Below are 25,833 nucleotides of genomic sequence, written 5' to 3'. Positions count from 1 at the left end.
CTCACTAAGTGTTAGGCACTTTGCGGGCATCGTGTCTTGTTACCTCCATCAGGGCTCTGAAGTAGGCGCCACTATTACCTCCATTAAGAGACATGGAATCTGAGGTTCAGAGACGCCCAGCGACTTGCTCAAGGTCACACAGCTACTGAATGGTAAGGGCTACAGTTTCCAAACCCCCAGACACCTCTTGCCCCTTCCCAGCTCCCATGTCTCCCATGTCCTGCCCCTCCAGGCGCTAGCAGGTCCCCTGGGGGGTGCCTCCCTAGGCAAAACCAGAAACCTGGACATCCCCTGGCCTGGGGCTAACTCAGTTCAAATATTTATCATTTTGAGGCAATTGCAGTGGTCTTGATTGCATGTCTGCTGAACTCCCAGCCTGGTTTCAGGTGGCGGCAAAGTTTCCCAGCCCTAAGTTTCCCTTTGACCTCCACTTTGAGGGGAAACTCCTAGGAACAGGGCTATCCCTGGGGAACACAGCCCTGATAGCACCCAGCTCCGTCCTCTGGAGAGACGCAGTCTCCAGAAAGCCCCTGCCTTGCTCACAGATTAGCTCCCCAAACCTGGGACCTTGCCAAGTGAGAAGCTGCTGGCTGGCCCCTGCCTGTGTGGGGTCAGGGCCAGGACTGTGCCACAGAAAGCCAAGTCTGAGCCCCATAAGGGGTGGAGGAACAAAGAGCACCCTGGGGCTGCCCTGGAAGGTAGTGAGTCCCTGTTGTCTAGGGTGGGGGAGCACCTGTGGAAGAAATGATTCAAAAAGAGGGTGGGATGAGATGACCTTTAAAACACCGAATTTCTCTATTCTATGAGTCAGGCAGTGTCCAAGTGAATGGCTTGTTCTGACAGCTGCTTAAATGGAAACTTTCCCAGACTCTCCCACTTCCTTCCCCTTTGACCTCTTTCTGCTGCGCTCCATGATATTTCTTCTGGAGACTCGGAGAATATTGGAAAGAAGATGACGCCCATGCATCCCTGCCTCAGTTTGCCACTCTGTCCCCGTGGCCATTGTGTGGGCTCTGGGAGGCTCTGTTTCATGGGAGAAAGGAAGGAAGAAAGGAAGGAAGGAAGGATGGAAAGAAGGATGTATTTTAAGATGAATGACTGCCTCTGGTTGAGCTGGTTTGACCTGGGCCCTAGTCCCAGCTCCAACCTCTTCTCCCAGATATGTGACCTTGAACAGTGTCACTTTACCTCCCAGGTCCTCTGCAAAATGAGAGAATTTTAACATCAACCAACCTTCCTGTGAGGGTAGTTGGTAGCAACAATGAGTGACCACCGTGGGTAAAGTCTTCCCAAGCACAATTGTGTGACGGCGCTCAGCAGGCAGCCCAGCTCTACGGGCGTCATTCTTCGTGATTCTGTTTGAGGAGGTAAGTCCGCAAGGACAGGCAAGTTTTGGTGGGACAGAAGGGAAAGAGAAGGGGGCCTGAGCAGGGGCTGCAGGGGATGGGTTTCCTGCAGTGGGAAGATCTGTCCTAAAGATACTACTGTGTATCACCTCTGTGTGCCAGGCATGGTGCTAGGGGCTTCACACACATTGTCACATTTAGTTCTATCTATAAGGTAGGTACTAGTATTATCTCATTTTACAGATAGCAGTATCAAGGCTTAGAGAGTTTAAGACACTTGCCAGTGGAGGAGCCAGAATTCATAGCCAGGCTGGCTGACTTTGGAGCCCTGTCCCACCCAAGTCCTGACTTGGGTCCCTTGCCCCTTCCCCACAGTTGTCTTGGAGGCTGATACCCAGTGGCCTGTCTGATTGTGCCTAGTCCTCCAAGATCCCTCCCCTTTCCTGGCACCCTCCTCTGCCAGCTGTCCTATCCAGTCAGAGTGGCTTTGGCCAACGATGCTAGAGACAGTCTGGCATCATGGCTGCGTTGGACCTTGTACAGAGAGACAAGGGTTGATAGGGGCTAGGATCAAAGCCCCAAATTACAGGAGATAAATAAGATGTGAGGGACGGGCCCTGGCTGGTGCTGAATCTTGCACAGCAAAGGAAGAAAGGAAGACTGGGAGGCAGGCAGCCACCTCTGCCTACCCTGCACCCAGAACTAAGAAGTGACCTTGGGCACCTGAAGCCAGCTCTGGTTCCATAAGGGTTGAGGAAGGTTTTAGACAGTTATTTAGGAAAGCTGTAAGACCTGAGGCTGCCCTAACTATAAGATAATATTGGAGGACCCCAATATCTTCCCCAAACACCCCCGTACACATATACACACACTCTCCTGTCAGAGTCACGTCTGGCCTGGGGCATCCCCTGGTCAAAGCGCTGCACTGTAGTCCTCATGGCCATCCTGGAAAATCTCTGTCCAGTGGCACAGAGCCCCCAAAAGGGGCCCCCTTCCCCTTTAGTAGAAGAGTCCCCTCCTTGCCCTCTCACCTCCACTCCCAGTCAACTGTTCATCTTTTCTTGGAAACAAATCACTCCCAACTTCAAAGCATCATAATTCCCCCCAAAGAGCAATCTCAAGAATGTCAAGGGGAAATTATTGAATTATCTTGGTTGGCAGAAAAATCTAATTTATAGTAAAGCATTTCTCCTGAAATTTTAATAGATTTTTTTTTTCTTCCAATGGATTTTAATGCGCAATTGTTTCCCGGGCTTGGAAATTTAGTTTGAAGCACTGACATAGCTTTTCAGTTCTTGATTTATTGCCAGCTCCCTGCTTTTGAGCCTGATAGTAAACCCAACATCCTATTTTCTCTTAAATGTGAGAGGACTGCTCTCTCTGTTCAGCCTGCTGGACCAGACATCTGATGGCACTGCCGCCTCATTAAGGGTGTGAGTGGGTCTGGAGACCTGGCTGAACCCTCCCTGCCCTCCTTGACTGGCTCTCAGGGGCAAGTCCCCACCTTGAGGATTTTGCTAGCATGGAACCTCAATGCCTTGTGTATGAGGATACCACTGGTCTCTGGGGACCAGTCGGGGCAATGGAATGGCTAACCTTCCTCTCTGCCCACTCCCTGCCTCCTAGCCTATCAAGGTGCCTGGCGCAAAATAAGGACTCAGCCAACAGGTGTCAGTTGAAATAGAGGGTGGCATGGCTGAGTGTCAGAGTCCTGCTTGGGCCAATGACAGCTTAGGTTCCCATTAGCAAAGGAATGTTGTGTTGACATCTTTGCCCAGGCTGCATTCCATTGGATTGGAATCATCTGGACATAGCACAGGGTGCTGGCAAGGGTGCTGCCTAGAGGTCTCAAGTTATGGGGGCATGGCCAGCACTGGGGAAAGGGGCTAGAAGGCCCAATGGCATCAGAAAAATGCATCCTCCCCAAAAGATGAGAAACTCACTGTGCCCCCAGCCACCTTTCAAGCGTATCTGACTAGAGCAATGCTTAACCAGAACTTGCTAATAAGGAGGGCGGGCTTTTGGAATGAATGACTGGCAGAGAAGGGAGATATTTAGGAACAAAGCCAACTTCTTTTGAGCCCTTGGAATGATAATATCGATTTTACAGATGCAGAAACTGAGGCTCTCAGAGAGGGGCAGAAGCTCACGAAGCTCTGGCAAGTAGCCAAAGTGACACTGAAGCCCAGATGTTTGACTCCCTGAGGGCTCATCTAACAGTGTGGGAGTCTGTACCAGGGTTACTAGCCTGACATTACAGGACCTAGCAAAGATCAGGATCCTTTGGGAGGGCGGGGGTTCCTCAGGCCCCTATGGAGGCTGTCCCCCATCCAGTTTTAGAGCAAGCTGACAGGCCCATGAGGACTCCATCCTAGGTCATGGTTGTTCTCTGGAGGTTACTTCTAGCAGTCCTCCTATCCCTGACCCCATCTTTCCAAATATCCAGAGACCCTAGAGATTTCAGCCTCTTTCCTCCCAAAGATTGCTGTGGTAGCAAGTGGGAGAATCACCTGGCCAGAGAAGGGTGGTGAACCAGGGGCAAGGGGAAGAGAGTCTGCACCTTTCCACTCACTCCTCTCGGTAATGTGCCCTTCTCCATCTCTCCCTGACTTCCTGACCTTCTATCGTCAGGGAATTTGGGTTTCCTCTCCCAGGGCATTGCCAGGAACAGAGGGACAAATGGCATGACACCTGAAAAGCTCTGAGGGACTCCCTAGGCACGGAGGGCACACCCTGGCCAGGGTCTGGACATGGAAGTAGGGGGAGCACTAATGCCCCCAGGAGAGCCACAGGACACAATCTCATGGGCAGAAGGGGCCTGGCATGTGGGTTACATTGTTTACCACACAGAGTAGGATGGCAAGCAGGGATGGGCACTTCTGTCCCACGCCCAGAACCTGAGGCAGAAGGGTGGCGGGAAGGGAGGGGGCAGTCCCAACTTCGCTAGCTCACCTACTGGCTCACCCTTGAGAGGCCAGGGCTCTTGGCAGTGGCTGAGAATGGAGATGAAGGTGACAGTAGGATTTAGGGCAGCCCTTGGAGCCATCCGAGGTGGCTGCTGGGAAAGCACACTGGCTGAGTCTCCCCCTATGGCCCACCCCTCTAGCCATCAGCCCCTCTCTTGACACCTCTCGCAAGTCCCGGGCCGGCCTCACCCCAAAACACTTCTGCACATGGCCAGGCCCAGCCCCTGCCTGAAGTGGACACTGGACACTTAGTGAGGCCCCTCCTACCCCATCCAGCCCTCTGGAGCAAATCTAGGAGCCCAGCCAGGAGTGGGTGGTTTGAGGGAGCTCACAGGATTGTGGGGAGGAGGATCGGGGGCAGGCGTTTCTGTGTGGCTCCAGGGTAGAACCAGGCCTGGGGCTGAGCATCCTGGAGACCCTGCTCCCATGAGGAAGATGTCTTCACCACTCAAGCTGCGAAAGCACAGAACAGGAGGCATCATGGGGAAAGAGCGCCCTGCCAAAGGGCTCCTCCCCTAGAGGCCTGCCTCTCAAGGCTACACCACACAAGCTTCTGCTCGGGAGAGGGGGAGCTACCACCCGGGTGAATCCACTCTGTTCCTCCAGATTTAATGACTCCCCAGATGTCATCTCTGCTGGGACAACTCCCTGGCTCTGTCCCAGCCAGGTGGAACCCCGGTCACCTCTCCCCTCCCCAGTGCTCGTCCCTTTACCCTTTGGCAGGCCTTAACACCAGACATGGCTGTGAACCAGGCCCAGGAGAGCTAATCGGTGGGTGGGTGGACAGGAGAAGGAAATCTGAGTAGGCTGGTCATCTGATCCCAGCTCCTGGGAATGGGGAGCTCATGAGAGGCCAATACTGGGACCTTTCCCTGAGGGTGTCAGGGAGCAGGCTTCCAGGATGAGGGCCGCTGTGGCACTGATCGACACTTTCCAGAAGGGCACGATAGGGATCAGGGATGAGGAAGCCACTGATGGGACCCCAAACACATGGCAAGTCCGTCTTGGGTAGGTCTGGGGGTTTTGAGGGTCCCAACTGGTCAACAAGGGGGGCAGATCCAAGGGGGTTTCTGCCTATGGCTCCCTGGTCGCAGTTATAGTTTGGTAAGATGAGGTGTAGGGCAGCCTAGCTCTGGAAGGAGCTGTGCCTTGTCAGGGCCTTGGCCCCAACTTTGAAAGCCCCCTGTGCCACAGCCCCTGCTGAGCAGCTATTCTAACCAGACTGTGGGGCAGGGCCCTTTTCCGGCAGTTCTGAAGCTTTGCCCTCTGGTGAGTAATTTCTTGGAGTTTGTGTCTGGCATCAAGATCAGAGGTTTTGCTCTCCACCTTCTACCTCTGAAGGAATCATGAAGAAGAGCCCTTCTTGAGGGCCCTGGGGGATGCTTCTGATCTGAGAGAGGGCTCCAGAGGCAGGATGAGGGGCATGTATGGACCTGAAGTGCTTGGGGCAGGAGGCTCCTGTACCGGGTCCTCCAGCCCACACACCTTGGCATGGGCTCCCTGGGTCTGAGTCTGACAGGCACCACAGGTTGATATGCTTAATAGCGGTCATGCAAAAGGCACACCTGCCACCCAAGCCCTTGGCCGCTAGCCCATGCTTCAGTCCTACCACCTCTCAGCACCGAGCAGACTCACCAAGGGCAACCTGGAATGGCTGGAGCTCCAATTGCAGCCAGAAGGTCAGGGTTAGACTCGAAGAACTTTCTGAATATAAGAGCTGTGATGTGTAATCAGCAAAGGTGAACTGACCACTCATCTCTCAGCAACCAGGTGCCAGACTTGTCCCTTCAACCTGTCCCGCCACTGGTTAGATCTCAGTAAATGGTATTGCCATCCACCGCTGGGCAGCAAGCCCCTCAGCCCCATGTCCAATCTAGCCACAGGCCTTGGCATCTCTTCCTCCCAACACCTCAAGAATCTGTCCATAGCCCTCCACCTCCACTACCACCACCCAGGCCAAGCCACCACCACCTCTCTTCTGGATGCCTGCAGCAGCCTCTCACTGTCTGCCTGCTCCTACCCATGCCCCCTGCTGTCCATTCTTCACCCAACAGCCAGAGTGAGAGTCTCAAAATGTAAGTCAAATGGATCTCTTTCCTACTACAAACCCTCCAGGGCGCTATGATCCCCTTGGGTAAATGTCCTGCCCAATATGACTCCAGCCCCATCTCCTGCTACCTTGACCACAGAACTCAGCTACAGTGGTCTCATTCTGTGTGCCCCGAGCTTGACTATGACTCTCCCATCTCTCTGGCCTCTTAACTGTCACTTACTCATCTTTTAAGACTAGGAAGACTTTTCAATCTGCCAACCCCCTCCAAAGATCTGAGAATCCCTGCTGAACCTCAATCTATCCCCCCAACACCTGTCACCTCTTGCTGTCTTATTTCTTTATTCTTGAGTCTACCTACTTGAGAATGACAGTCACAATCTAGACAACACACATAGAATAGGACATGTGAAATGACCACGAATTAGAGAGGCAGAAATAAAGGGAGGTTGGTGGTAGAGGTGGGGAACAGACAGCCCCCTCCCTTTGCCCCCATCCCTCCCACTATCTCCTAGGGTCATGAGTAAGCTCTCAGAAGAGGACACTTATAGATTCAGGTGCCTACTCCCATTCAACTTTTTCTTTTTTTATTGTGGTAAAACATACATAACATAAAATTTACCACTTTAACTATTTTAAAGTGTACAGTTTAGTGGCATTAAGTAAATCCACATTGTTGTACAGCAATCATCACCATCCATCTCCAGGACTTTTGCATCATCCCAAAATGAAACGCTGTACCCATTAAACAACAATTCCCCATACCTTTCTCCCCCTAGCCCACAACCACCATTCTACTTTCTATCTCTATATGAACTCTACTCTAGATACCTAACACAAGTGGAATCGTACAGTATTTGTCTTTTTGTGTCTGGTTTATTTCACCTAGCATAATGTCTTCAAAGTTCATCTATAGTGTAGTATATATAAGAATTTCCTTCCTTTTTAAGGCTGAATAATATTCCATTTTATGTATACACCTCATTTTGTTTGTCCATTCATCCACTGACGTACATTTGAGTTATTACCACTTTTTGCCTATTGTGAATTATGCTGCTATGAACACAAGAGTACAAACATCTGTTCAAGTCCTTACTTTCAGTTCTTTTAGGTATATACCCAGAACTAAAATCACTGGATCATATGGTAATTCTTTTTAATTTTTTGAAGAACTGCCATATCATTTCCCACAGCAGCTGCATCATTTTACATTCTCACTGGCAATGAGCAAGTGTTCCAATTTCTCCACATCCTTACCAACACATGTTATTTTCTGTTCAGTTTAGTTTTTTGTTTTTTAATAGTAGTCATCCAAATGGGTGTGAATTAGTATCTCATAGTGATTTTAATTTTGAATTTCCTAATAATTAGTGATGTTGAACACCTTTTCATGTGTTTACTGGCCATCTGCCTATCTTCTTTGGAGAAGTGTCTGTTCAAGTCCTTTGTCCAATTTTAAATTCGGTTGTTGGTTTGTTTTTTGCTGTTGAGTTGTGGGAGTTCTTTATATATTCTGGATATTAACCCCTTATATGATTTGCAAATATTTCTCTCATTCCATGGGTTTCCTTTTCACTCTATTGGTATTGTCCTTTGATGCACAGAAGTTTTTAACTTTGATGAAGCCCAATTTATCTATTTTTCCTTTTGTCGCCTGTGCTTTTGGTGTCATTTGCAAGAAATATTGCTAAATCCAGTGACATGACATGGAGATTTTCCCTTATGTTCTCTTTTAAGAGTTTTATAGTTTAGCTCTTATGTTTAGGTCTTTGAACCATTTTGAGTTAATATTTGTATATGGTGTAAAGTAAAGATCCAACTTCATTCTTTTGAGTGTAGATATCCAGTTTTCCCAATACTGTTCGTTGAAAAGACTGTTCCTTCCTTGTTAAATTGTCTTGGCACCCTTGTCAAAAACCATTTGACTATATATGTGAGGATTTATTTCTTGGTTCTCTATTATATTTCATTTGTCTATATGTCTGTCTCTATGCCAGTGCCACACTCTTTTAATTACTATAGCTTTGAAGTAAGTTTTGAAATCAGGTGATATGAGACCTCCAAGTTTGTTCTTTTTCAAGATCATTTTGGCTATTCAGGGTCCCTTGAGATTCCATATGAACTTTAAGATGGATTTTTCTATATCTGAAAAAAACATTGTTGGGATTTTGATAGTGATTGTATTGACTCTTGTGAGTTTGTTTAAGGAGGGCCTGGGCCACCTAGGGTGTCCCAAGGTGACCAGGAACCATCAATGAAGTAAGGATGAATGGTGGTCTGAGCAGGAGAAGGCACAGACTTAGCACATTGAAGAGTGGGGGCAAGGGGCTACCCTTCTTTAAAATACTGAAAGCTTTGGTTCTTCCCAGGTCTCCATCAGAGACAGATCTCCATGGCAGGAATTTACCCATTTGTATAATGGGCATTGCATTCCTAAGCCACTGAAAAGGCTCCTCCAGAATCAGATGCCTCCTCCTTTTCCTCATTTAGGTTTTTCAGCTCTTGAAGAACCTTATTCATTTATTAGGACCTGGTACTCCCTATCCTGGCTAGGGATATTAGCGCAAATTTTGATGTGGCTGAGATTCTGTCTCACTCCAACCCCTAATCAGGTCATCCTTCCAGTCCAGCCAGCTACCCCTTCCAGGAGAAACAAGTTCCCTCAAAACTGTGGGGAATAGGAATGTGTAGTTATGAGCCCTCAGGGAGACAATGGCTGGGCAGAATCTCTTCATGAAGATTATAAAGATGGTGTCCTCATCCTGGTGCATCTTATAAGCAGATCTGGACCTCAGCAGGTGAGGTCCACCTGCAGCAGTGAAAGCAATGGTGGATACAGGCAGCCTTCTTGTGCAGCCTAGACTCTTGGGAGATGATTCACTGGGCCCTAAGCCATACCTCTGGCTCTGCCTCAGAAAAACTCCTACACTCAGTCCATCACTGAAGACAGACAGAAGGATAAATGAGTAGACTCTGAGTCCCTGATGGGGCACCATTCCCAGTTCTGAGCTGTGACACTCATACACCCCGCCTGCCAGGCCATGGGAACACAGGAGAGCCTTTACCGCCCTAACTCTAGGAGGCATGGCTGGGGCTTCTGGCCACTCATCCTTCTCTGCAAGGGGTTGTCTAACTCCAACTCTGACAGAGGGCCCTGGGGTTTCTGGCACAGCCTGAATTTCTCTCTCAGTGTTCATATATATGTGACCAGGGGTCAGAAAATAAGGTCCTTGAGCCAAATAGGAACCTTTATCCCAGTTGTTTTTAAAGCATCCCAAACTTTATCAGACTAACTGGAGTCATTTTAGATACAGAAGTAAAGCAGCCAGCAGGAAACATTCTTCCTATTTCAGAGATGAAACAATAGAGGCCTAGAAGGTTATGTCAATGCTGGGAAGCGTCTCATCCAATTGAGCTTTTGTTTTACCAAGTGAAATCTATCCATCTGTTCATTCATGCATTCATTCAGTACCTACTACTGGACAGGTCCCTTGCCAGGGCCTGGGGATACAACAGTGAGTAGGACAGAACCTCTCTCTCATAGAAGTCTGCTGGGGGAGGCAGATGGTAGCAAACAAACAAATAAACAAAAACCCCTAATGAAGGGAAAGAAGTAATAGAACATGGGTCTATGGGAATATTTAACTAAAGAATCTGACCTGGATCAAGAAGTCAGTGAGATGACGCAGAGCAACTAAGCCCGTGTGCTACAACTACTGAGACTGCATTCTAGAGCCCATGATCCACAACTACTGAGCCCTTGTGCCACAACTACTGAAGCCCAGGTGCCTAGAGCTCGTGCTCCGCAACAAGAGAAGCCACCATGATGAGAAACCCATGCACCGCAATGAAGAGTGGCCCCTGCTCACCGCAACTAGAGAAAGCCCATGCAGCAGCGAAGAGCCAACACAGCCAAAAATAAATAAAACAAGAACATAAATTTATTAAAAAAAAAAAAAGGTGTTCCCTGGGAAAGCAGAGACCTGAAGGACGAGTCAAACAGACAAAGGGGAAGGGGAAGAGTATTCCAGGCAGAGGGAACAGCATGTGCAAAGGCCTGGGGGCTGGAGGGACAGGCCCAAAGAGGAAAGGTCACGGGAGCTGGAGACCATAACCATGGGTTTGGGATTCCTACTTGTATTCTTCCACCATACCCCACAGCCCACTGCCCCCATGTTTCATGGCCTCAGATAACACCCTCAGCCCCTATTGGGCTGCTCACTGCACCCGCAGGTGCCTAGGAGAGCTCAAAGAAGGACCACAGAGTACAGAGTATCAGAATTGTGCAAAGAACATATAAGGTGTATCCAACTTTGTTGAAGCCCCTTCAGGCCCTGTGGCTGGTGGAGGCCTCTGGCTTGAGTTAAGACTAGAGGCCAAAGCTTGACTTCTGCGTAGAAAAGTTTTACTGCCAAACAAAAAACTTCCAGCAGAAAGTCTAGGTTGGGGAAGGGGGAGAAATGGGGTTGGTCATGAACTATCTCTGTTCTGTATTCAAAAAACAAAGTTTCTGAGTGTTGCTGATTGACTGGGGATATCTGGCTTGTAGGTCAGGGGAGCACTGGGTTGGCTGAGAGTGGTCGGCTGTGGACCTGGGGTGTCTGCTTCAGGATTATGGTGTCTAGCAGCCTCTGTGTGTACATGATATGCCCAAATCAAGATTTGGGTGCCCAGTCAGGTCTGCACTGATGTCAGCAGGCTAGATGGCCAGATTGGGGCTTATCACTGGCCACTGGCCTTCAGTTCTTTACGTATGAAAGTGTGTGGGGACCTCCAGATCCCTATACCCTGAGTCCAGTCCAGTTAATAATTGTTGGCTGAATGTGACTGTTGATCTGTGATCTATATCCTCAACACCTAAGCCAGGGTCACCTTCCTCTTCCTCACCCCCACATGCTGTGTTGAATTCTATTTCCTCTCATCTTCCACTGTGCCTGCCCTAGTCTAGGCCACCATTATTGCTCACCCAAAGGCATTCATTTCCTCCAAACTTATCACCTCCAGCTCATGGTCTATGAGTCATCTGTCTGAAATGTCACTTATCTTCTTAAAACCTTTCCTTGACTCCCTTTGGCCACTGGGACAAAGCCCTGAGGTTTGCACACCCAAGCAGTCGACCTCTCCAAGCCCACCCCTTCCATGTCTCCCTCACACACTAGGCTCAGCCACAGTGAATTTCCAGTTTCTCCAAAGTCATGCTCCCTCTCACTGTTAGGCCTTTGCCAGTGGTGTTCCTTCCGTGTGGAATGCTGTTCTCACCTTCACCTGGCCACATCCTGCTTATTTTTTAAGTGTCAGTTCATATGCCAATACGTTGGAGCCTTCCCTGACATCTCTAAATTGCGGTTAGGTGTTCCTACCTTGGTGTACCGCAGTCCGTTCTCTTCCTTAAATATTTATTTGAATTGGAGTGTGGGGGAGAGATGTGGTAGCTTGGGTTATTTAGGGAAGACATCTATCCCCTGTTGCTCAAACTGCCTAGAAACATGGGCTAGAACCTCTGGAGAAGGAGATGCCAGCACAGCCCCGCTTCTTCCTCTAGTTCCTACTCTAAGGAGGGAGAGTAGTCCCTTGGGCGGATTCTTCTCCTGAGCCATGCTGTAAGGAGACTCACTGCTTCACCAGCAGGGCACACGGTGGGTAGAGGGCTCCAGGTTGACCAGCCAGAACATTGGACCTACAGGGGCCAGGCAAGGGCCCAGGTTGGAGAAAGGCAGGCCAGCGTTCAAATCTGCATTTCTCCATCTGACCGAGTGACCGTGCCGTTAAAGCTGCCTGACTTTCCGCTCAGCTCAGCCCGGGCTTATAGTGGGGGTTGTGCTAGGCCAACAGGATTCTTAAGCAGCCTGACTGCCTTTTGAACTTGAGTTTCTGGCTCTTGGGTGAACAGAATGAATATCCTTCTGAGAACTATAAATGCCTCCCTGGGCCTCTGTTCTTTTTTTTTTTTCTCTTTTTTTCTTTTTTTTTTCGGGCCTCTCACTGTTGTGGCCTCTCCCGTTGCTGAGCACAGGCTCCAGATGCGCAGGCTCAGCGGCCATGGCTCACGGGCCCAGCCACTCCGCGGCATGTGGGATCCTCCCAGACTGGGGCATGAACCCGTGTCCCCTGCATCAGCAGGTGGACTCTCAACCACTGCGCCACCAAGGAAGCCCGGGCTCTGTTCTTTGAAAGAAATCAAGGGGTCCCACAGACTGACCTCGAGGCAAGTGATTTTTTCCAAAGTCAACACAAGTCACCACTCTCTGAAACCTTCCACCCACTCTGCTCCTCCCCACCACCACCCTGCCACCGCCATGTCAAGTGGTGATGGAAAGTTCTCAAGGGCCCCCTCTCCTGTTGTGTAAAACGGGCACCCATGTGCATGCCTGACTGTTGACTGGGGTGAGTTCTAGGGAAAGGAGAGTTGGGATGACACAGTCATTTTACTGTGTATGTTTCTATAATGTGGGGATGTTTTTACAAGCATGTATCACTCCTATAATTAACGATACAAATCTAGTAAAAAGTTCCATCTTGCAGGCCATAGGTTCAGAGGGCAGAGGGTGACAAGGAAGACTTGATAGGTGAGATGGCACTGGAGCTGGTCCTGGTCAGGAGGGCAGCAGTGGCAAGGGGACCTTTGGACCCCGTAAAGGCAAGATCCAGGGCTCAAAGATGAGTGAGCTTTAGGGGAAGAGGACAAAAAGGATGGGCACACACTGGACTGGAGGAGGAGTTTATGGAAGACTGGTGAGAGGTGAGTTAGTACTGTAGTGGGTAGGCCCTTGGATGCCACACCAAGGAGTTTATATTAAGGGGTTTTTGAACCAGAGAGATGTGACCTGAGCTAGGCCTTGGGGCTGGAGCTGGCATAGGTGAGAGAAAGGTCAGGCCTGCCAGGAGGCTATTTGCATATCTCAGTCAGAAGAGCAACAGTCAGGGGAAAGGGATTCCTGGATGAATGAGCTGGGCTGGCCAGGACTTCAGCACTGATGACCCACCCTCCACCTGCAGCACAAATCCTCCCAATGCCTCGCTGGGCACTGGCAGCTCTGTCTGAGGTTTCTGGTCCACCTGTAGCCAGAGACAGGGTGACATCCCAGTGTAACTCTGGTTCAGTCTCACTTGCCCACCTTGACCCAGAAAGGAGGTGGACCTCTTGGGGCCTCCAGTTCCTTTTGCCTTCACAGAAGAACTCCAGAGCAGCTGTTTGATTTTGGGTCATCTGGTGATTCATTTGCATATCATGTTTTCCTGGGTCCTAGAGGAAAAGCAAGCCTGTACACCACCAAAAAAGTTACTAGGATGTGTCAGCATGAGCCAGATGACGATTCTCACACTGTAGGGCCACCTGCAAGATGCAGGATGGTGCTTTGGCAATGCTGGGGGTTCCCAAGGGTTCCAGAGAGGCCCAGACACCTCAACGGACTGGGTCTGACAGCAGGGAGGGTAGGTTAGAGTGCCCCAGCCAGTGCACCTCCCAGCCCTGCCTCCTGCCCCATCAGAGGTTGCTGGGGACAGTCATGCCTAAGGGGCCATCCAAGGTGACTTGAGGACCTACGTAGAGATGGACTGGGCCTTGGGCAGGTTCTTCAAGATCAAAGAACCCTTCTCCTCTTCATAATTATGGTTCCCCCCACCCTGTTATGACCAGCTACCAAGGACTCAAAGTTGAAAGAAAACCCAACGAGCAGGGAGGGAGTATCTTCTGCCCTCTCTGACTCCTCTGAGTTGTTGAATGGAAAGAGATCAAGGCTACTGCACCCTGAAAGGGCTCAGAAATTTCAGAGTCCAATGAACACATCAGGCAAGGAAAATCTCTTCCTCTACCACTGGTAGTCTCACAGTTAAGATCTCTGGGGCTTGCTGTTCCCTTTGCCTAGATTCCCTTCCTCACCTGGCCCCATCGTGGCTGAGGAACTCCTGTTGTTTCTTGCAGGTACCACCTCTTCTGTGAAGTGAAGCTTCCCTTTACCACTCTACCAGCACATTCCCCTCCTCCATTGTTTCTGTGTCATGTATTTAACCTATCACTGCATATTGAACCCTCTGCTGTTTTGCTTTATTTATGGTCTGGTGTGATATCATATGAGCCTTCCCCTGCTCTGTGTCCCCAGGGGGTAGCCAAGTGTCTGCCTCATTGAGCAGGTGCTCACTAAGCATTGCTGCAACAGAGCCACAAAGCACAGTCCTGGATTTCCCAAGCCAATTCCAGGCCACTTTGGGATGCTTTATCCTTCCTAACTACCCCCTACCAGCCCACCCTTAGCCTCCAACACCCCCCTACCCCCACCTGAGGTTGGAGCCTGATGTCAGCCACACCTGGAGGTGTCTTTCTTGAAGGGGTCCTCAAACTAGCAGTCTGTAGAGGTCCCCTAAATTCTCGGTGACCTTGGCACTCGGGCCAAGGCAGAGTGGGGAAGGCTGGAGCTGTGGTGATCCCTCACTGCTCTGGAGGTTGACCCTTGTGCAGCAGCAATGTGGTGATGATTGACAACCCTTGTACAATAAGGAGCATGGGTTGCGACCCGGGTGAGTGAGCATGCTGCCTACCCAGGGTACCCTGACACCCCATCTGGAGATGGCCTGGTGTGGACTCAGGACCCAGGACGTTATCCAGCTTGGGCTATGGTCAGGGCACACGAGACTAGCCAGGCAGGTAGGAGACTGTAGTCACCCTCCATGAAGCGAGCACCTCTGAATCCTCAGTCCATCTCTTCCACCCTCAAGATAAGGATCCAAGGTCCAGGCAGGCCTTGGCAGTGAAGAGAAAGCCAGCCCCTGCCACAGGGACCTTGGCAGTACCAGCTGCCCCCTTGGATGCCCCAGCTATAGGCTTCTTGCTCCAGACCTTGCATTCCTCTAGGGTGACAGTGCCCTCTGTCACTGGCCACTCAGCCAAGTCAGAGCCTTGCCCTCCTTCTGCCAGGGCAGCTTTTCTGTGGGCTTCTCAAGCCTTAGAATTCTCTGGCTGGCTGATGGCTCATCTTCTGCTTAGCCAGGCTCCAATGTTGGGCTCAACCCCAGCTTGAGTCAGCACCCAGCTGGCTGCTCAAGCCTTGGCTCTGGTCTCTAAGAGGTCTCTGGGCAAATGTGCAGCTCAGCTCTTAACACTCTTGCATTTGGTCTCTTTGGTTCATTGATCAGGAATCATACAATCTTAAAAACACAGCTGGTAGAGTTGCCCATCTGGGCTTCTGCATTTGGGTCGTAAGTTGGGCTGCCTAGAATTTATTTAAACCTGCAGGTCTGGGTGCAGAACGAGGCTGCTCTCACAGTATCTCCTGTGATGGTCTTCTCATTTTCTGGATCATCTTAATTCTTGGGACCACTCTTGGCTGGGTTTCTAGGACTCAGTCTGTTTTTAATGTTCATTTGTCTCCTGAGTTCTTCTAAGGACTATTTTCTCTTGACACTGAGATTCACTAATTACAGGATAAAGCACTTATCTGTACTCCTCTCCTGTCCCTGCAACACACACACACACACACACACACACACACACACACACACACACACACACACACACACACACACACACGTTTCCCAGACAAGATGGGTCAGAAGTCCTTAGCCAGGTCAGTAACCCAAGATAGTGATGTCCTCTGTGCTCCCCTCCCCACAACATCCTTTGAAATATACACAGGAACATTGCTGATGTGTCAGAGCCTGCCAAGTGTCCCCCAATATCTGGTCTAGTTGAGTACATGGCATCCAAAATAAATACTAAATTTCCCAGCCTCCTTTCCAGCTATGTGACTAAGTTTTGGTAAATAAGCTATACGTAAGTGTATGCAACTTCTTGAAAGGCATGCCCTTCTTCCTTTCTTCTTTTTTCATGCCAGCCAGAAAGTACCTTCTGTGATGTGATAGCTGGAGTTAGAGCAGCCATATTAGAATATTAGGATGAAGCCACTCTCTGAAGATGGCAGATGTGGTAGCCCAACTTCCAAGATGGCCTCCAGTAATTCTCAACTACTGGAATGTCCTTGTTTCATTCTCTCCCGTATTCAACAGGACTGACCCGTGTAACCAACAAGCTATTGCAGAAATGATAGTGTGATTTCTGAGACTACTTCATAAAGGACACTGCAGCTTCTGCACTTGCTCTAGGCTAGTGGAAGCCAGCTGCCATGTTGTAAGCACACTCAAGCAACCCTATGGAGGATTATAGGTGGTGAGGAATTGAGGCTTCCTGCCATCAGCCAGAACCAATGTTGCAGTGCCAGTCAAGCCATCAAGTGACCACAGCTCCATTCTGACATCCTGACTGCAACCTTATGAGAGAGCTTAAGCCAGAATCACCTAGCAAAATTACTCCTGAATTCCTGACACACAGAAAGTGTGAGGTAAGAAAAGCTTATTGTTGTTATAAGCCAGAGTTTTGAGGTAATTTGTTACACAATAGAGGAAAAAAAACAAAATAGAAGGAGCCTTGACCCTCTGAAATTGTGGAAGGCCATAGCAACCCTTACATTTACATCAGACTTTTTTTTAAGAGACATAAACTTCTCTTATTTTCACAACTATTATTTTGAGTTTTCTGTCATTCCTATTCCTAGTCTTATTTTGGAACTACTCATTCAGAAACTCTTTTAAGAATTGCTAGCTGGAAGTGCCTTTGGAGGCCATCCCCGTCATTCCTGCTGCCAGGGGCATGTTGAGGCCTAAATCTTCCCAAGATGATGGGTAGTTAATGTCTAAAAATGTCTGTAAAAGGAATTTTATAATGAAGACCACTGGCCAAGGATCAGGAGAACTTGGCTCCACTCCCTCCTGAGTGCTATCATTTATTTAACACTTTGATGACCTTACCCGGCACAGAAGGACACTGTCTTTATATGGGATGTCCATGAGGCTCAAACAGATGTGTAAATAAGAAATTTGGAGAGTGCCAAGCTGCTCTACCAACTGAAGAAAGCACTCTTGCTGTGGGTCTGGCTGTTTCTGTTTCTGGATGGAGTTAGCCTGCCTCAGCATTTACAGGTGTTCCTTTCATGGACCAGCTTTCAGGTGTGCATCTCTGTGGCCTAATGAACAAATCCTCACCAATGATGAGACACCCTTCTCAGATCCATTCAGCCATGGCAGCTGACAGGGCTTAGTGATGGCAGTCCTGATGGTTAGTCTAGTTTTTAACTAAAGCACTTCTTCCCATTGCCTTGGTTGCAAGACAGTGGCCAGACCTCTGACACTTTTTCTCCACCCCATGTCCTGCTTTGTCATAGACCACAATTTCCAAGTGGACTAACCATCCAACGTGATTCCTGACCTCCAGCATCACAGTTCCCGGACCTGCTTAATGTTCCTTACCTTTTCCCATTGGCTCTTGCCACACTGCAGGATAGCCTCTCTCTGAAATCTTAGCCTCCTGAATTCCACCAGAGGCCTTGACCTCCTGCTTTCTAGATTTTTCCAGTCCACTCTCCACTCCTGCTCTTGCACTTCAACAAAGACTTTCTGTCCCAAGAGGCTTCAATTGATTCTCCAGTCTGGTTGCATTAGAATCATCTGAACAACCAACAATTTTCTTAAACCCTATATTAGTTAGGATAATGCTAGATGCTATAACAAACAAATCCCCAAATGTATATTGGCTCAGGCAATATAGTTGATTTCTTGTTCACAAACAACTCACATGGGTGTTCCTGATCAGTGGTGTGTGTCCTCCAAGTGATGATTTAGGGACCGGGATCCTTCCACCTTGTGGCTCTGCCATCTCCAACATGTGGTATCCAAGAGGGCCTCAAACTAGAAGAGGAAAAGAAGGTTTGAGAAGGCACATCTGCTTCTTAACGATTTGGGGCTGGAAAATACATGTCATCCCTGATCAACATTCCATTGGCAAGAACGTGTCACTTGACTCCTCTCAGATGTAACAGATGTGAGAGGAGGGGTATATGCTGGGAAATGTAGCCTCTGCCGGGAAGCCCTTTCCTGCCTCAACTCTGTTCTATGGCAGGGCAAGGGATGCACTTTTTTTTTTTTTTTTGGTGAACAGTTAGCTCTCTCTGCTACACACTGAAAAGGAAATGAACTTTCTGCCACAACTGTCTTGTAAGACTGCAACCCAAGTACTACAGGCCGACCAACCTTCCTGCCTTCTATGTCCTGGGGAAGACCCTGAGGAGGACAGGTCAGTGTCAATGCAGATTTATGACCTCCAAAGCCACCAGGGCCCCTGTATTGCTAGGCTTAGGTCAGATTCTCTGGTATTTCCCCTAACAGGTGTTCCAAGCATCCTCTCCTTGCCCTCAGCCCCTTCCCCACCCTCATTCTCAGCAGGTAAGAATTTTAGGGCCGAAGGGCACGATGCCCCTCCAGTTCTTCTCCTGCCCTCTCCTCCCCAACCACACTCATGTAAATTTGTCTGTGCCCACATTCCCTCCAGCTTCACAGCCTGAACTGCCCCCTAGATTTCAGACCTGTGTGTCCATCTGCCTCAGATTGCTTCCACCTGCATGTACATAGGTCCTTCATACTCACCACGTCTCAAACTGAACTCACCATTGTCCAGCCCATCCCCCTCCCCCAAACCTGCTTCTCCTCCTGGGGTTTCTTTCTCCTGTGATGGCAACACCCTAACCGCATGGTTGTCCTTGCTGAAAATCTGACAGTCATCATTGTCTCATTTCTCAGGTTAAATCCTGGCCAAAACATTTCTTGAATCAGTTCCCTCCACTTGTTTTGCTCAGTTCAGGTCATCACTTCCTGATCAGATGCCTGTAGCCACCTCCTAACAGGTCTCTATGCCTCTAGTCTGTTCCCCTCCAACCACTCTTCACGGGCAGCCAGAGTGACGGTTCTACAGTACAAATCTGACCACAGCACTCAGTTTCTTGTGTGAAGTATGGACTTTCTCCTGAGGCCCCCGAGTCCCCACATGACTGGCCCCACTGCAGCCAGCCCCTTACTTTCCATGGCACTCCAGCAACACTAGACTTTCCTCTGGCCATGCCCTGAGGATCCTTGATGCCACACTGGGGTCATGGGTGAGTGCTGCTAGAATATCCTTTGTTTTCCTCTCTCTGTTCTTATCACACTCCTTGGTAAAGCTCTTTTTGTATGTCTGCTTCCCAACACTGCAAGGGCAGGAGCTAACTCTTTGTCTCATGATTTCAGTATCTGGGACAGTGCTCATCATACAGTAGGTGCTCAGTACATGCTCAGTGAATGAATGAAGATGGTGGAAAGGAACCTGTTGAAGGTATGGAAAATCTTGATTTAGATACGCTTGCCTTATGCTGAATGAACATTTCCTTCTCAAGAGAGCCAAAGTGTGTGTGTGTGTGTGTGTGTGTGTGTGTGTGTGTATTTATCTGTGAAATCTGATCCTTTGCCTGAGAGCCTCCCATCAATTAATCATGACTGACCATTCTGCACAAAACCTCTTCTCCCAAAGCACTTTGCACAGAGGGGCTGAGCTCTCCCATCCTGCCAGTGCTGTGCGCTTAGTTCCTACCACATGACTGGCCTGGGCAGTAGACTCACACCTATGCCTCCCACTGGACCTCCATGGGGACCAGGGAGGAAGCCAGAAAGAAGCATGGTCCCCCATTTTTAAGATAAGAAAACCTGTTCATAGGAGATGAGGTGATTGTACAAGGATGCAGTGAGGCAGGTATTTGTTCTTTTCTACTGTATCATAGACCCACTCTGCCCTCTGCTCTCTGCAGCTGACATAATGCCCTGTGGTGCCAACAGAGACCCTGGGCTCTGTGGGAAACTGCCTCAGATACCACCCCAGCTCCTTAGGTCATAATACATCTTGCATGTCAGCTACTCCCTTGGGTAAGGAATTATTGGAACAGACACCACCCAAGCTGACGCCAGCATAAAGAGGACTCTCACAGAATCCAAATGCACAAAGTCATCCCAGGAACTGGAAGCTCATTAGACAAACATTTTGTCTTTTGTGCTGGACTACAGGCCCTTTCTCCCTGCATTTCTCATTTCTTCCCTTTTTCACAAAACCCTTAACCATCTTTTACAAGGCCCAACATGACCACCAGTCCTGAGTCAGCCTGACTCACAACTCCAGGGCCCACAACCAAAGAAGCAGAGTGTCAGGGCCTTGGGAGCACTTGGCTGGCTCAGCCTGTGTGATTGTTGGTTCTCCCAGGCTAGGCTTTCAGCCCTGGCCCATCACCTGGAACATGTACAGCATGTCAATTGGTATAAACAGGGCAGCAGGGGTTGTCGGCAGGGGAATTCCAAGGAGGGATGTAGGTAGGGAGCCAATTACAAGTGTAGGGAAAACTGTGAAAGATGTTGAAATTTAGTGGTTGTCCTGAATAACTTACCCACCTAGGTTCTTTCTGTCTTTGTGTCTTTGACTAGGTATTTCTCAGCTCTAAAGATGGAAGTGAAGTTGTAAAACCTTAATAGTAATGCAAATAATTCCTGTTCACAGTTATACAGATTGTGTCTAGTGGAAGACAATTGACTATTGCCATGTGGATTTTGACCAATTTTGCATCCATTTCTGAAATGATTTCAGCATTCCTTATCTGACTATCATGTGTGATAGTTTGAGCTCTCCTTTGAATTGGTTGTAATGTTTTAGTGGTTCTCTCATTAATTAATGAGTTAAACTAAATCTTTGACACATTAATTTTATATCTTGGGACAGACATGATTATATTCTCTTTTTAAATTTATTGTTAAATACAGACAAATCTTGTGTGATCACATACTCCAGAAACATTATTGATGCAGAGAAAAAAATTTAGGATATGCAAGAAACTGTTAGTGTTCACCTGTGGGGAAGAGGGAGGGAGGAGGCACTTACTTTTCATTTTATATCTTTTTTTTTTTTTTTTTTTTTTTTTTGTGGTACGCGGGCCTCTCACTGCCGTGGCCTCTCCCGCTGCGGAGCACAGGTTCCGGACGCGCAGGCTCAGCGGCCGTGGCTCACGGGCCCAGCCGCTCCGCGGCATGTGGGATCTTCCCGGACCGGGGCACGAACCTGCATCCCCTGCATCGGCAGGCGGACTCTCAACCACTGCGCCACCAGGGAAGCCCCATTTTATATCTTTTTGTACTATTTTAATTTTTAAACTATGTTAAAAGAATTTCAGTGGAGGTTGGTCAGGTTTAAGGGCTGTCTGTTTTCTTTTTTATACTTTTCTCTATAAAAATATATTAACTTTATAATTGTTAAGCTGTACATATGGTTGTTTGGACTTTTCTGATTGTATATTATATTAAAAAAAAAAGCTGATACTTGTTAAAATTTAAAGGAAAAAGCAAACCAAATAGGAAAAACTACATCTTGGCATATTGCTCCAAGCCAGCCCTGGGCAGCCAGTGGTGGTTAGGACGTGCTGCCTATCCTCAGGGAAGAGGATAAGGTTCAGACTCCACCCACAGGCCAAAGGGTTCCAGGCACCCACCCTCCACACACACCTTGTGTCAGGGGCTGTGCAGGTGAGGGACCTTCCTCACTGTTCAATACCTGTCGCATCCCCTCCCTTCTGCTCTCCTGGCAGCCCAACTCAGGGAACACTGATGGAAGATCATTCCAGAATGGGAACATTCCTTGCCCCTTCCCTTCCTCTCCTGACAACTGAGAGGCATCCCGCCCTCCCTGGCTTGCAGCTGAAAGGGAAGAATGACTGCCAAACCACTGCTTGCACAACAATGCACTTCTGAGCAGGGTACACACAATTTTTGTCAGTTGAATCCTGTCTTCCTCCTGACTTACATGATGGTTTAGATATATGCTCTAGCTTCCGTGCTCATGGGTGGTTCACCCACTAATAATGACTCCCAACACTTCATATTCTCTGTCTTCATTAACCAACCTATGAACTGGCAGTTTTTTAAGTTCATGAGGATAGAACCTTCCTTCTAGGGAATCTCCCCAAGCTTGGATATTTGTCTCTGCTGTTTTCTTAGTGTGTGTGTGGTGAAGGAGGCAACACCCACAGGCAGTGGGACCATTTCTCAGCCCCAGGAGCCTCCCATGACCTTTGGCATGAGTGTGTGCAGTCCTTTGCATTTGGCACATCTGCACACAGGTGCCTCATTAAGGAACTCTGGCCTAGGAGGACCAAGGAAGAAGGAAGGCATGAGCCTCCTCTCACGTGCTGAACACCTGCAGCTAGCCTGACTAGAGGTGACCCTTCCCACACTTACCCACTAAGCACAGAGTTACAGTCACCCCTGAATCCTGGGGCTGCTGCCCCATGCACTCCAGAACACCCTCCTACGCAGCACACCACTGCCGTGGGGAGGGGAGGTCTTTACACCCAGTGCCACTACTTTGGATGTTTGAGCCCAGGCACTCAATGTCGTATGACTACATCACTCTCTCCCTTAAGTCCTTCAGTGGCTTCCCATTACCTGCAGGATCAAGTCCAAGCTCCATGGCCTGGCCTTCAAGCCCCTTGCTTCACAATCTGGCCCTAGGTATACCTCTGGCACCATCTCCCTACACCATGTACCACACTGTCTAACTACTCATTCAGCCCAGGCACACTGGAGTCGAACTTCTGTGTAAGTCTAAAGGCTGTTTTCCAAGCCCTTGTAGCTGCCCGAAATGCCTCATTTCAGAATTGCATAATACAGATGCAGATGCAGGCATGCCAGTGCCTGTTCTAATGCAGGGCCTTACCCTGGTGCTCACACCACCCCTGAGGCTGCACCTGGCTGAACATTGCACAGGTCACTTTCCAGAACGGCTCTCTCCATGGGAGCAGCTGCAGATTCCTCCCACCTCCCCAAAGCTCACTGCCATGGAGCAGAGGCAGTTGTACTAGGACACATCACAGCATCTTGCTGCCAAAGTGACAGCTACAATTATGTTTTGGCTGACAGCTAGAGATGAGAGAACGTACAAACAGCCAAGCCTCATGGGCCTTCATGATTCAGCAGTTTGTGCTGTATGCCCAGCTGGTAGGTGAGGTGGGCCCAACCTGTCTGCCGTCCAGGCCCCGCCTTGGTGGGCAACCTGCTGGCTACAGACCTCAAGTTAATACCTGGGGGCCTCAGGTAAAGTCCTCCACTGGGCGGTGATAGTTAATGCCCCCAAGGGCCACCCCAGGCCCAGAGGAGTGGAAGAGTAGAGTGGTCAAGCCCAGGCAAGGCCCAACCCAAAAGACAGGCACTTGATTCCTAGGCAAGCGCAGGGGCAGGCAGCGCAAAGGGCCAAGCTGCCCAGGGGTGGACTCCATCATGCAGGGCAGCCTGATGCAGGCTGTGCTTGTGAGGGACAGATGGTCTCTCTTGAGGCTCAGGGCACCACCTCCATGAGGAGCCTCAGGGCCACAGGCTATGGTGTCAGTGTAGGGGCCAAGACGCTGCAGCAAGAACAAGCACGCAGCAGTGGCAGCTCCCACTTACTGAGTCCCTCCATGTGCCAGGCACTGTGCTGACCGCTTCACATACATTCCTTCTTTTCATCTTCCCCACAACCCACTGAGGTAAGTTCTTTTATTGCCGCCACTTTACCAGGGAGGAAACTGGGTCTAAGAGAAGAATGTGATGGTGGCCACATGGCTGGCAAGTGTGGAGATGGAATTTGAGCCCAGACAGTCTGGCTCCAGAGCTCAGTTATGTTATGCCTCATTATCCTGGTTCGACCCTTTCAATCCAGTCTTGGTTGACAAAGCTTAGAGACCCCCCAGCACATTCCTCACAGAGTGTGAGCTGAGTTGGGGCCTCCAAGTATACTTTGGCCTGGAAGCCAAGATACTACCAAGGAAAATAAACAACAGCTATTTCAGGTGACAGGTACTGGGCTATGGAATTGGGGGGAATAAATTTTAAAACTACCAGGATTTCCTCATTGTACATATCCGTATGTTCAGCAGAACAAGCGTCATCAGGAAGCTGCTGTGTAGCCAGTGTTGCCCCTGGAGACAGAGGGCAGGAGCAGGAACAGTCCTTTCTCTCTGACTCGCAGGCCCCCTGAGCCCAGGGCTTACTTCTTACTCAGCCCTGACCTGGGCTCTGGCTGAGGCCCTGGGAGGGGTGGGCTCAGGGTCTTGGGGTTCTCTGAGGAGCACTGCTGCCCTTCTTAGGTCCCTTGTGAGGCAGAACCTGCCTGTCCTCGCATCCTGTCCAAAGGCATGAAGATTGGAGACGGTAGGCTAGCAACTCTGTTCTACATGCTTCCAAAGTGGGCGTCTGAAAGGCCAGCAGGGCTGGGACGCGGGAGCGTTTGTATTTCAAGTGGCTCCTGCCCATGAATCACCAGTTTCATTCTCTGCTCTCAGCTCCACAAAGGCATCATTTCCACCCAGCCTCACATGGAGCTGGCGGCCAGAGCCTCTTAGTGGGGCTATAAATAGCTTATCATCAACTCACCTCTCCTGAGCTCATCACAGGCTCCTAGGTTTACTGTGTGTCTTCCTGCTGCCTGCACGTCACCATCACTCAGATTTCCCGGGTGAGGCCTGGCTGAGAGACCCAGGGCACACTCTGGGGGCTGCAGGGTTTGGGTTCTCAGAGCTGTTCAGGGTGACAGCAAGGGCAAGGGCAGACTTTCGAAGAGCTCGGCATTTAACGTGTCATAATTATAATCTCGGGTCTCTGAGATCCTCTCCAATTAAACGCAGCAGCAAGGGACTGTCATTTCTCCAGGAGTCCTAGAAATAAAAGGCAAAGGACTCATCAAGACACACCCAGAGAAAGCCACCCGGAGTGGATAGCAACAGATGAGAGGTTTCATGCCTTCCCGTGGACTTGTCTCCTAACACTGAATGAAATACTTTATGACTCTCTGGCTTCAGAAGTGAGATACACTGAATGAAATACTTTATGGCTCCTTGGCTTCAGAAGTCAGATCACATTTTTTTTAGTATTACTCAGAGCTACCATTATGGAGTGTTCCCTGAGTGCCAGGCTCTGTGCCCAGCCTTGGCATACAGCATCTCATCAAGTCATCACAACAACCATATTGAGTTGACTGCTAGCGTCATTGGCTTTCTGTCAGTGAGGAGGCTGAGGCTCCCAGAGTCACAGGGACAGGGCTGGTGGATTCCAGAGCCCAATCTCTGAACCACCACTTTCTGCCTTCTGCCAAAGAAGACTGTTTGTGTGTCCACGTCCGTGTCCACATGTAGCCATGCATGTGTCCATGTGCATGTGCAACTAGAGAGATCTGAACCGTAGTCTCGTTTTCCCAGCTTCATATACTCCACTCCAGGTGGGAGCCAGATGCTTGCAGTCATCTTCCCCCAAGTCCCAGGCCCCTTTGGCATCCTAAACGTGCCCTGTCGCTATCTTCTCCTACATCTGATCTTCTTCTAGGTTCTTCTGCAGGAGGGGCCCAGCCTCCATTTGGCTCTCCAGGCCCAATTTGATGGTCTTCCTCATGCCTCCCTCCCCTCAGGTCCTGAAACAGGCAGGGGTCAGGTGGGACTCCCTCTCTCCCCTTTGCCCTCCCCCCATTTCCCACCCTGAAGGCAGCCTGCCTCCAATCTGTGTCCTCCTTTGCCTCCCAGAGCCACAGCCCCATGTTTGAGGTCTGGAGCCCTTTACT

The 25,833-nt window shown here is 49.5% G+C and overlaps 1 long non-coding RNA gene across 2 annotated transcripts; it reads left to right on the top strand.

The window, feature by feature from the left end:
* LOC131754420 (uncharacterized) lies at positions 1-25,833 on the top strand. 2 transcript variants are annotated; one of them, XR_010840237.1, is made up of 7 exons: positions 1-152; positions 1,196-1,367; positions 16,362-16,693; positions 18,346-18,480; positions 19,467-19,551; positions 25,602-25,706; positions 25,796-25,833. It is a non-coding gene; the product is annotated as an uncharacterized lncRNA (long non-coding RNA). The 2 variants fall into 2 exon arrangements; XR_010840236.1 differs by lacking the exons at positions 25,602-25,706; positions 25,796-25,833 and adding an exon at positions 20,685-22,012.

Source organism: Kogia breviceps, chromosome 4 (assembly GCF_026419965.1).
Source record: "Kogia breviceps isolate mKogBre1 chromosome 4, mKogBre1 haplotype 1, whole genome shotgun sequence".
Lineage (NCBI taxonomy): Eukaryota > Metazoa > Chordata > Mammalia > Artiodactyla > Physeteridae > Kogia > Kogia breviceps.
This window is presented reverse-complemented; position numbering and strand designations above follow the sequence as displayed.